Below are 9,346 nucleotides of genomic sequence, written 5' to 3'. Positions count from 1 at the left end.
AGAGCATTGATTTATTTCATCATCTAATCTGCCAGCAGATGAATCATTCAAAACATGGAATGATACTTGCAATTCATTACAAACATGCTCAGATGGCACATGACAGGCTTGCACAGGCTGCTCCTCCTCTTTAAATAGCTCATATGGCTGAAAACAAAGTGGCGAGGGATCAACTTGGATCATTTGATCATAAGCAGCTAGTTCCGAGTCTTCTTCTTCAATCTGACATTCAATGGTACTTTGGGGCTGCACATCTAGAGGTAATGCATTATAAGCAAGGATTTGACTCTCCTCTAGATGATCAGTATCAATATTTGATGACACTTGATTACAAACTGCATGATAATTATCCTTAATAAACTGAAAAGATTCAAAACAAAAAGGTAAAGTTCCTTCGATGAAATCAAAATTCTCTGTATTTTCCTCCTCTTCATAGTTGAAACGGGTGGGCTGATCACCGGGTTCAGACTGCTGAACTTGAACACTGTTCTCTACCAAAATAGGATCAGACTCCTCCGCAGGGATATACTAGATTTCAGAAACATAATCATCATCATATTGCTCATATTTTGGCAAACAGCTGAAAGAAGAGAAACTGTTATATACACACAATAGATCAGGAGATTGCTCCTCAGATGACTCTCTGAATATATTATCGGGTTCGGCAAAAATTTGCTCATGAATATGAATCCTTTCCTTCTGCAAAACAGGTGTGTCCAGGGACTCTAGATATTCAACTTTCAATGTGATCTTCTGCATCATTTTCTCTGTTTTCTGTAGCAAAATATGAAGTCTTTCTTCTTGCTCTGCCTTGCGCTATTTTTCCCTCCTCTTTAGATTTGCCTCCACGTCCACAGCCATGTCTTGCATTTGTTTCATAGTGGACGGGCCTCTTTCCCTCAAACGAAATTCAATCTCAGGATCAAAAGCTCTTGGATAATGCAATAGAGCTAAATCAAGGGGAGGTCTTATATTCAATGGCATAGAATGATAAACTTGATTGAACCAGTCAGAAAATTGCTGAACAGATTCATTTGGAAGCCTTTTTAATTGATCATATTCTTCAATGAGCATGAGGAAATTAACTTTGATCATCCATCTATCAAGGAAGAGTTTGAATAACTGCTCAAGATTAGAGATGCTAGCCTCAGGCAATGCTTTAAACCAAGTCCTAACTTTGCTTTGCAAAGAAAGGGCGAACAGCCTAATACTAACATCCTCATCTTCTACTTCAAATATATTAAGATAGTCCTCAAAAGCCTGGATATGCTTTTGCGCAGTAACTCCATTCTCTCCATCAAATCTTGGGAGATACTCAGGATGATCTTTAGGCAAAGGATTGAGCACGGGAGGCAAAATGAGAGGCTTATATCTATCAGGAACCTTACGAGGCATGGGAGTATGTACAGGGATTGGAAGATTGGGCTCGATTTTTGGTTCCTCCTTGACTGTATGATGATCTTTAACAGTATTAGAAGACTGCTGCTCTAATGTGCAAGGAGGCTTTTCAACGACATTTTTCAAAGGAAACTCATAAAAATATGATCTAAAATCGTCTTTAAAATACAATATACATTGCAAAATTTTATGGAAGAGAAAGAACATAATTTCTTGGATAATAATCCAGGTTAAAAGCCTGGTCTGCTCATACAGTTCTTTTAGGTTCATTTCTCCAGTGGAGTCTTTATTATGAGGATGATGTGGAGTCGCCAGGTGGATGAATTATCTTTGAAGTGTCTGATCCCTGTCCACTGTCACAGATCAGAGCTAAACATGAAATAATTCTAAAGAAAAGGGGCATCTTCTCCAGGGAATGAGATTTTTTGAGATTTTTCTGATTATTTTGATTTTTTTGGGATTTTTCAAAACAACTTAAAGATTTATTCAAGAGGCAAACTGATCAAAATTGGGGATTTACAGTAATAAACAAATGATTCAGGTCCCCAGCGGAGTCGCCAATATGTTATCACTCAGGTTGTTCCCTTTGAATCCTAAGGGAATACGGCCGAGGTAACCACAAACCAATCTTTAGATTGCAGGTCCTAGCCTACCTGCAATTAGAGAGGGCTCTCTCTTTATGATTTAGCTTTGTTTAGATATGATTTTAGGCTAGATATGAGTGCATGAGTTTGATTTAAGTTTGGTGGGATGGTTGATGCTTCAGACAGAGTTGGCATGCAAAGGATGAGAGGTTCAGACCATTGGGCATGGAGTCAAGGATTAAGGCTGCTGGTGTGTTTTCTTTAGCAAAGAAGGACTATAGAGCATAATAGTTTAAACAAGGAACAATATCAGGCTAGAATAAGGATGAAATGGACGTCAGGGAATGAAAGACAGCTAAGTAGCTTTCATTATGCTAACAGAGGGAAGGTGAGTGAACATTATATAGGAGCAATCAAGGATTCCTAAATAACAGTCATATATGAAAGAACTAGTGTAAATATGAGCAAAGAAGTATTCATATTTAGGACTAATTCAGAGGAAAACATGGAGAAATAACAGTAATTGAGAACAGAGTACAACTAAGCAACATCTGAACTATTCTTTCTTCCTCCAATTTAGATCATGACATATAGATGATATAGCATACATAGAAACTGTAAACAGAGGAGAAAGACTTATTGTTCCATGAAGAAAGCATTAGAATTCTGCAATCAGATCTTTAGCCATCAAATCCACAAAGAGACAGTCCATAAGCCAACATTCCGACAATCTTTGTTCATTAAATCTCTCGAAGTATACAACGCAAGTCTAGAAAGAGGATTATCAACCAACCAACCCTTTTTACAATGCACAGGGTGGTTTATATAGAGAAAATATCCAAAAAATATCTACAAGAGCAGATCTTAAACAGATCTGTGGCAATAACTGTCTTTAATCCTAATATCCTGAAATAAATGCATGAAAGATCTATCTAACTGTTGCGCTCGGGTAGCTACCTCAAAAATGAGTAAATATGGTCCTTTCGAGCTCTGCGCTGGCATCTATGCAATAACTGTGCCTTGGGCCTTGCAACACTACCCTCATATGGCTTAAATGCCCTTATCTATGCTTGATGAGCCTTTAAAGCCTTAGAGCTGCCTCTTTGACTTTGAGCGATTTCTTTTAATGCCACCTGCTTTGGAAACAAAGATTTCCGCTGATATTTGTGACTGATACACTTTGCCGCTTCCCTGATACTCTTTGACATGCCTCTGGGCTCTCCTTTATTGCTAAAACACTTTAACTGTCTAATCGCCCCCTTTATGGCCGCTGTTCGGCCAAAGAACTGCTGCGAGGCCTTCTGCTGCCTTTGGAATGCTATCGGCGCTTGGCCGATCAAAAATGGCTTTTAAAAATGATGAATAATTGCAAACTGGTGGAAGGGTGGGCTCTGGAGGCACGCCGAGGCCAAATGATGTATTTTGGAACTATTTCGGGCTTGGAGCGATGAACCATGGGCCAAGGAAACCATGTTTGTTTTAGAGCTGAGCGGGCACGGGCGCCGCATAGAAAACCTGCAAAAATGACCCTTTTCCATATAAAGGCAAAAATGCCTTTTAAACGTGAAATTTGATGAAATTTGGGCGTTGAGCGATCACTGTAGCATATATTAGATCTGGGCCGTTGGATCCGGCGCGGGCCGATCCAACGGCCAATATTAAATTGGCATATCGCATATCGGGAGGACCATGGGGCGAAGGCTTTATGTATATTGCGATTGCCGATGGAGCGATCGCCGATATCGCTATCGGCGATCGGGGGAGGATGGCTTATCAACACACAGCGATGGGCGAGCGAAATGGGGGGGGGCGATTGAATATGGGCCGTCAGATCTGGAGCTTGATCCGACGGCCGTAATTAAATCGGCATGTCGCTTATCGGCGTGGACACGGGAGTGGCGGCCTTTGCGAATGCCGATAAGTGAAAAAGTGATAAGGCATGCATTTGCGGCAAAACAAAGGGTTTTTGCGCTTAACGGGAATTTTTGGCAAAACAGAGTAATACAAATGGAGCGGGGGTATGCAATAAAAGTATGGTTGTAATGGAGAGGGCTCCCGATAGCGATATCGCTTCGGATGCGATAGCGATATCACATCGGAGCAAGGGGCGGGGCCATTGAATTATGTGCACCCATATATATAGCAATACGCCGATCGCCGAAATCGCATCGGGGCATATACATCGGAGGTATGTAATATGTAAAGGCCAACTCTTTTTTGTTGCGACCTCCGACAGCGATATCGCGTCGGAGGCATGTTTTAAAAATGGACAAGGCTAAATGTGATCGGGGGAATGATCTTAATGATCGGAGAAGGCTTTTTAAAGCTTTGGAAGGGTTCTTGGGGGATGTGGATCATAGGCATGTTTTAAAAATGGCCAAGGCTAAATGCGATCGGGGGAATGATCTTAATGATCGGAGAAGGCTTTTTAAAGCTTTGGAAGGGTTCTTGAGGCCTCGGAAGGGGTCCGATGTATAAAAGAAGGATTTATGCCTTAAAAAAAAAGGTAAAATCAAGGTTAATGGGGTTTTTTATAGATGAAAGGAGGGATTTTATGCATAGAAAGGAGTCCTAATACATTTGAAAGGGGATTCATGAGCTAAATGAGGGTTCTCACTAAGTTTCAGGCAAACTTAGTGATTCCCAATCATATTTATGGTTATTTTTCAACCAGTGGAAGGGGATATGTACATAGGGGAGCTATTTAGCATAGTTTTAATAGGGGGAGGGGAAAATAGATAGGGATTTACATAGTAGAGTTAGAAATTAATATGGATTGTGACAAGAAAGCACTAAGTTTAGAGATCTTAGGCTATTAAAGGGGAAAATGACTCATAGAGTGAATAAGAGTACTCCTAAGCAAAGTAGACCTTTACTTAGGCAAATGATATGAAAAATGATGAAATTAAGAGATGTCAATCAGATCTTGACCTCTTTTAGGGGAAATTAGTGAATGACTTGGGAAAGAGGAAGAAGGGGAAGTTAGTCATGCCTCGCTTGAGCTGATCCAAATGGAAAACTGCCTCATACTTGTGATTTGAATAGATATAACACTTGAAAATATGAAATGGATCACAGTTCATCATTATGCCACCTCAGAACTACCTACCCGGCCTACTTACCTAGCATTTTCTCTTCTTTTTGGTTTGGGTGCACTTGAACTAGCAAAACCAGCTTTTCAACTTTTCTTTTGGCTAACCTCCTATCTAAATCTACCCTTATTGCATCCAGGGGCTCAGATTAAGCTGTTGAGCACCCTTGATTCTCTACCTATCTAACAATCTGCCAAGGTTAAACAGTTTGGTCAGATATTTATTCTCTATCTTCTAAAAACAAGCAATTTAAACCTAGGGAAGCCAAGATTGAGCTGTTTGGCCTTCCCTTAACTGTGAAATCCTTCAAAAATGGAAATTTTGCAGCATGGAAAAGATGACCATTTTTGGCACTTCCACTGTCAATCATGAAATATGAAACCTATTGCAATAGGAGGCTAACAGGATTCATATAAGATTTCAAAGTATGATGGCTATGATAATTTAGAAAATCATTTAAGCATAGGTCCACACTTTTTCATTAATAGACAAGACTTCTTGATCATTGTACATGTAATATTGTCTTATGTGTTGAGTATGGGTGTGTCGCCCTCAACAATGATATCATGATGATAATATGTATTTTAATAGATGAGGATATCGACCAATTTGTTCTTGATATAGACTTATCACAAGGTAAAGCGCTTCAGTCCTCAACCATTTCTTATGACTTTGAACTTTAGGGGGGCAATATGTTACAGGCCCTTTTGACACATTGGCCCAAAAGGCCTAAAATCCGAATCAATCAACATCCTTGAACACTTTTTCATAATCCCTTTGCAAATCCCTAAGCATCATTTCTCCAAAAAGTCTGAGTTTCTGGGTCTGTCTTCTAAAAAACCATTTTTTAGGTCTAGCGCACCCTCTATTCTTTTCCACCAATGTTGGGTGAAAGTTGCATGCCTGAGCATCTGTGCTAATCAGCGCAAGTTTCTCTACTCTGCAGGTGCATTGATTCTAGAATTTTAGGAAAATTAAAAATATTTTCAAATCTTATCCTTCTAGAAGCTTCTAAGGTGGTTTTAACCATTTACCATGGATAGAGATCTCAAATTCCTATTTGATCCTACTCTAGTGATCTTATCTCTTATCCCTTGATCTTATCCTCCCTGAAATGTTGATCTCAAACCTAGATTTGTAAATCCTAAACTACCATGTTTACCTTATAAATTTACTACCTCCCATAGAGTCTAGGTTGGCTTTTGGAGATTATTTGGTTGGCTTTTGGAGATTTCTAGTGCCCTCATGTTGTTTCTTTGAGCTTAATGAATCATCATCCATTTGCATTAGGCTTGAGTGTGAAGGTTTGCTTTGTGACAAGGAAGGACAAGTCAAGTGAGGAGACACATCTACAAAGTCAGCTTCTATATATGGTTCTAACTCTCTCCTTTATTTATTAATACAAAAAGAATCTTGTTTTCCTATACTTGTGATATGATTATTCTCTTGTATTTAAGTGCCATGTTGACTCATTAAATAGAGATATTGCATTATGCTATGTGGATATTGTAGTTCCTTTGGTTGTTTTAGTCATTGTTGCAAGTTCCATTTATAGCACATGGAGCTAGGATTGGAGCTTACAAGAAAAGTAGTGAGAAGGACTTGCTACAATTTCCAGGTAGGTTCCTTTTCCATATTCCAATCTCTCTAAGGAAAAAATTAATTATTTTTGTCCTTTGTTGTTCTAGATCAAACCACTAGATTTAGGGAATTCATTTTTGTCTACAGAAGTGAAATTCCATATAATAGTGCCAATAAAAACTTCTACACTAGATGGGCCAATCTTGACACAAGTGATATCATCAAGTCTTGGTGCCGAGAGCCTACTAAGTTCTGACACCACGCATCTACAATTTATCCGACTAGGATTTTGAGGGGGGTGTACTAGTGTGATATTGCTATGTGTTGTAGGTTGCATGAGCGAAAGAAAGCTAAAGTATTTAAAGAGAATTGGATATTTATGGTAAAATTGGTTGTTACACATGGAAAAATATTCAATTGGGAAGATATACTTTCTTTTGAGTTGTAGCATCATGTTGGGAAGGCTAAAGGATCTCTAAGGACAAACCAAGAACTAAAGTTTTATATGTCAACATTTTTATTAGATGGGATCTATGCATGGTATGTATTCCCAGGGATGTATTGGAACTGGACCCCACAAGATAAGTTTCCATTTTACTTCCACTATCGGGTGTTATCAAATTTGAGTTTCAGAGGGGCATACAACATATTGGTAGAGCATTTACCTATAGTCATATTTCAAATGATATATGACATCGATCCTCCTTGCATGACTGAACAAGTGAATGAGTCATTACAAGATGTCACATATTGGTTTTTTGCACCAAAAGGTACATATATTAGATGATTTAGATGTTAGATTTCTCCTCATCTTATGTCACGATATGTGACCAAAAAGGTGATCTTGCAAGAAGTTGCTTATTAGTTGAATAAATGGTTGTCAAGATTTCTTCGTAAAAGGATGAAATCCCGTTGGCCCACTTTCCCCTTGAGGATCAGAATGTATGAATTGAAGTGCTACAAGGTGAAAAATGTAGAAATACAAGAGCTAGACCGCTTGCACTTTGCAGTCAAGGAATTTAATGGGTATGACCCCAGAAGAGTGTGCAAGAAACATTGTGATAGGATTGGTTTATCTTGGGGATATTCATCAATGACTACTGTAGAAGATGAAAAGGTGAAGAAATGGTACAATGCACTAAGAAAGAAACATCCAATAATTGAATCTCTCTCCCCCGAGTTCCACCAGCTCAAGATGTATGGGTACAAGAGGAAAATCAAACAACTTCTCAAGAAAAGACTGCAGCTCCCAGGAAAAGGATGAAACATGATCCAATGATAGAAAGTAGCAGAAAAATGAAAAGCTGATCCTTTGAATAAGGGAGCTACTAAAGATGAAAAATAAAATAGAGAATTAGAGGCAAAGATGCAACAAGAAGATGAGGAGAAGAGGAAGTAAGATGAATTTCTTAAAAGGAAACATGAAGAAGAAGAAGAAAGAAGGAGAGTGGAAGAAGAATAAAAAAGGAAGTTGTAGGAGGAGGAAGAAACATTGAGGTTGGATGAAGAAAATTTGACTTAGGAAATAAAAGAATAATTGGAGGAAGATGATGCCATCCAACCCATAGATGATGAACCAGGTTCTCTGGTAGAACCTCCTCTCATGGGTGGCCATCTCCCATTTGATGAGATGGGAATCACACGTCCACCAAAAGACAAAGTCATGGATGTGTGTAATGTCACATTTGATCAACTAAAGAAAAGGATCATGCAACAAAGGCAAATATTCTTCCCAAATGATCCTCAGAATCCAGTCTTTGTATCCATAGAAAAGGTGATAACTGCAAACACTAGGAGGAATCCCCGAGAAATCATGGCAGCTAATGTTTCTTTTATGACAACAACACGAGATAACTCAAAGTATTTGTTTAATGAGAATGCACAATTGAGGAAAGAGTCAATTGTAGTAAAGAAACAAGTAGAACATCTCGCTGCATAAAATCAACAACTATCTTCCCACAACTTCAACATGTTAGAATGCTAGTCACCCATACAGGAGGAATTGGGGCCAATGGAAGATACCATGGCACAATTGTATGATGAAAGGATACTTCTCCATGACGTACTGGCACCCCTTGTTGGTATACAAAATAAAGAACAAGAATCCATAAAACTCCTAAAGGTGACGAATAGCGTTGTTGATCAAATCCAGGAATGGGTTTCCAAGTATCTGAATGTTCCAAAACAGTTGGTTAGAAATGACATGATTGGCGCTGAAGTAGAAAAAGTATAGCTAAGACTCCACCATCAGAATTTACATCCATCTTGGAGAATGTTGATGGTGCTGGAAATCCGTCAACCAAGGGGGTATACCTTATGTGAAGTCCCAATTAGACCTCACACCATTTGGAATAGGAGCCCCATCTAGAGTATTGGCTCAGTTGCCATATTTTCTTATATATTTTCCTTGGATTTAACTAGTGGCAAGAAAGAGAGGCATATATGTGCCTTTGCAAAAAGCAAGTGTGCCTAGTGAATGTTCAATTGCAAGTGTTTCTAGGTTCTTCTACTAGGGAGAGAGGAAAGGTGAAATTCTAAGAGAGAGGTAATAGTACCATCATAGTAGAGGCACACAAAAGTGAAAAGATAACTGCCTAACATTAAGCAGAATAGTCCACATAGATGCGACGATTGTTACAAACATTACAACACATCTTCAATTAGATAAGCACTAAAATAACTGAAATAGCT

Source organism: Pinus tabuliformis, chromosome 8, assembly GCF_031772625.1.
Source record: "Pinus tabuliformis cultivar Carrire ecotype Pingquan chromosome 8, CPIR1, whole genome shotgun sequence".
In the NCBI taxonomy this organism is placed as follows: domain Eukaryota; kingdom Viridiplantae; phylum Streptophyta; class Pinopsida; order Pinales; family Pinaceae; genus Pinus; species Pinus tabuliformis.
Note: the sequence above shows the minus strand (reverse complement) of the source record.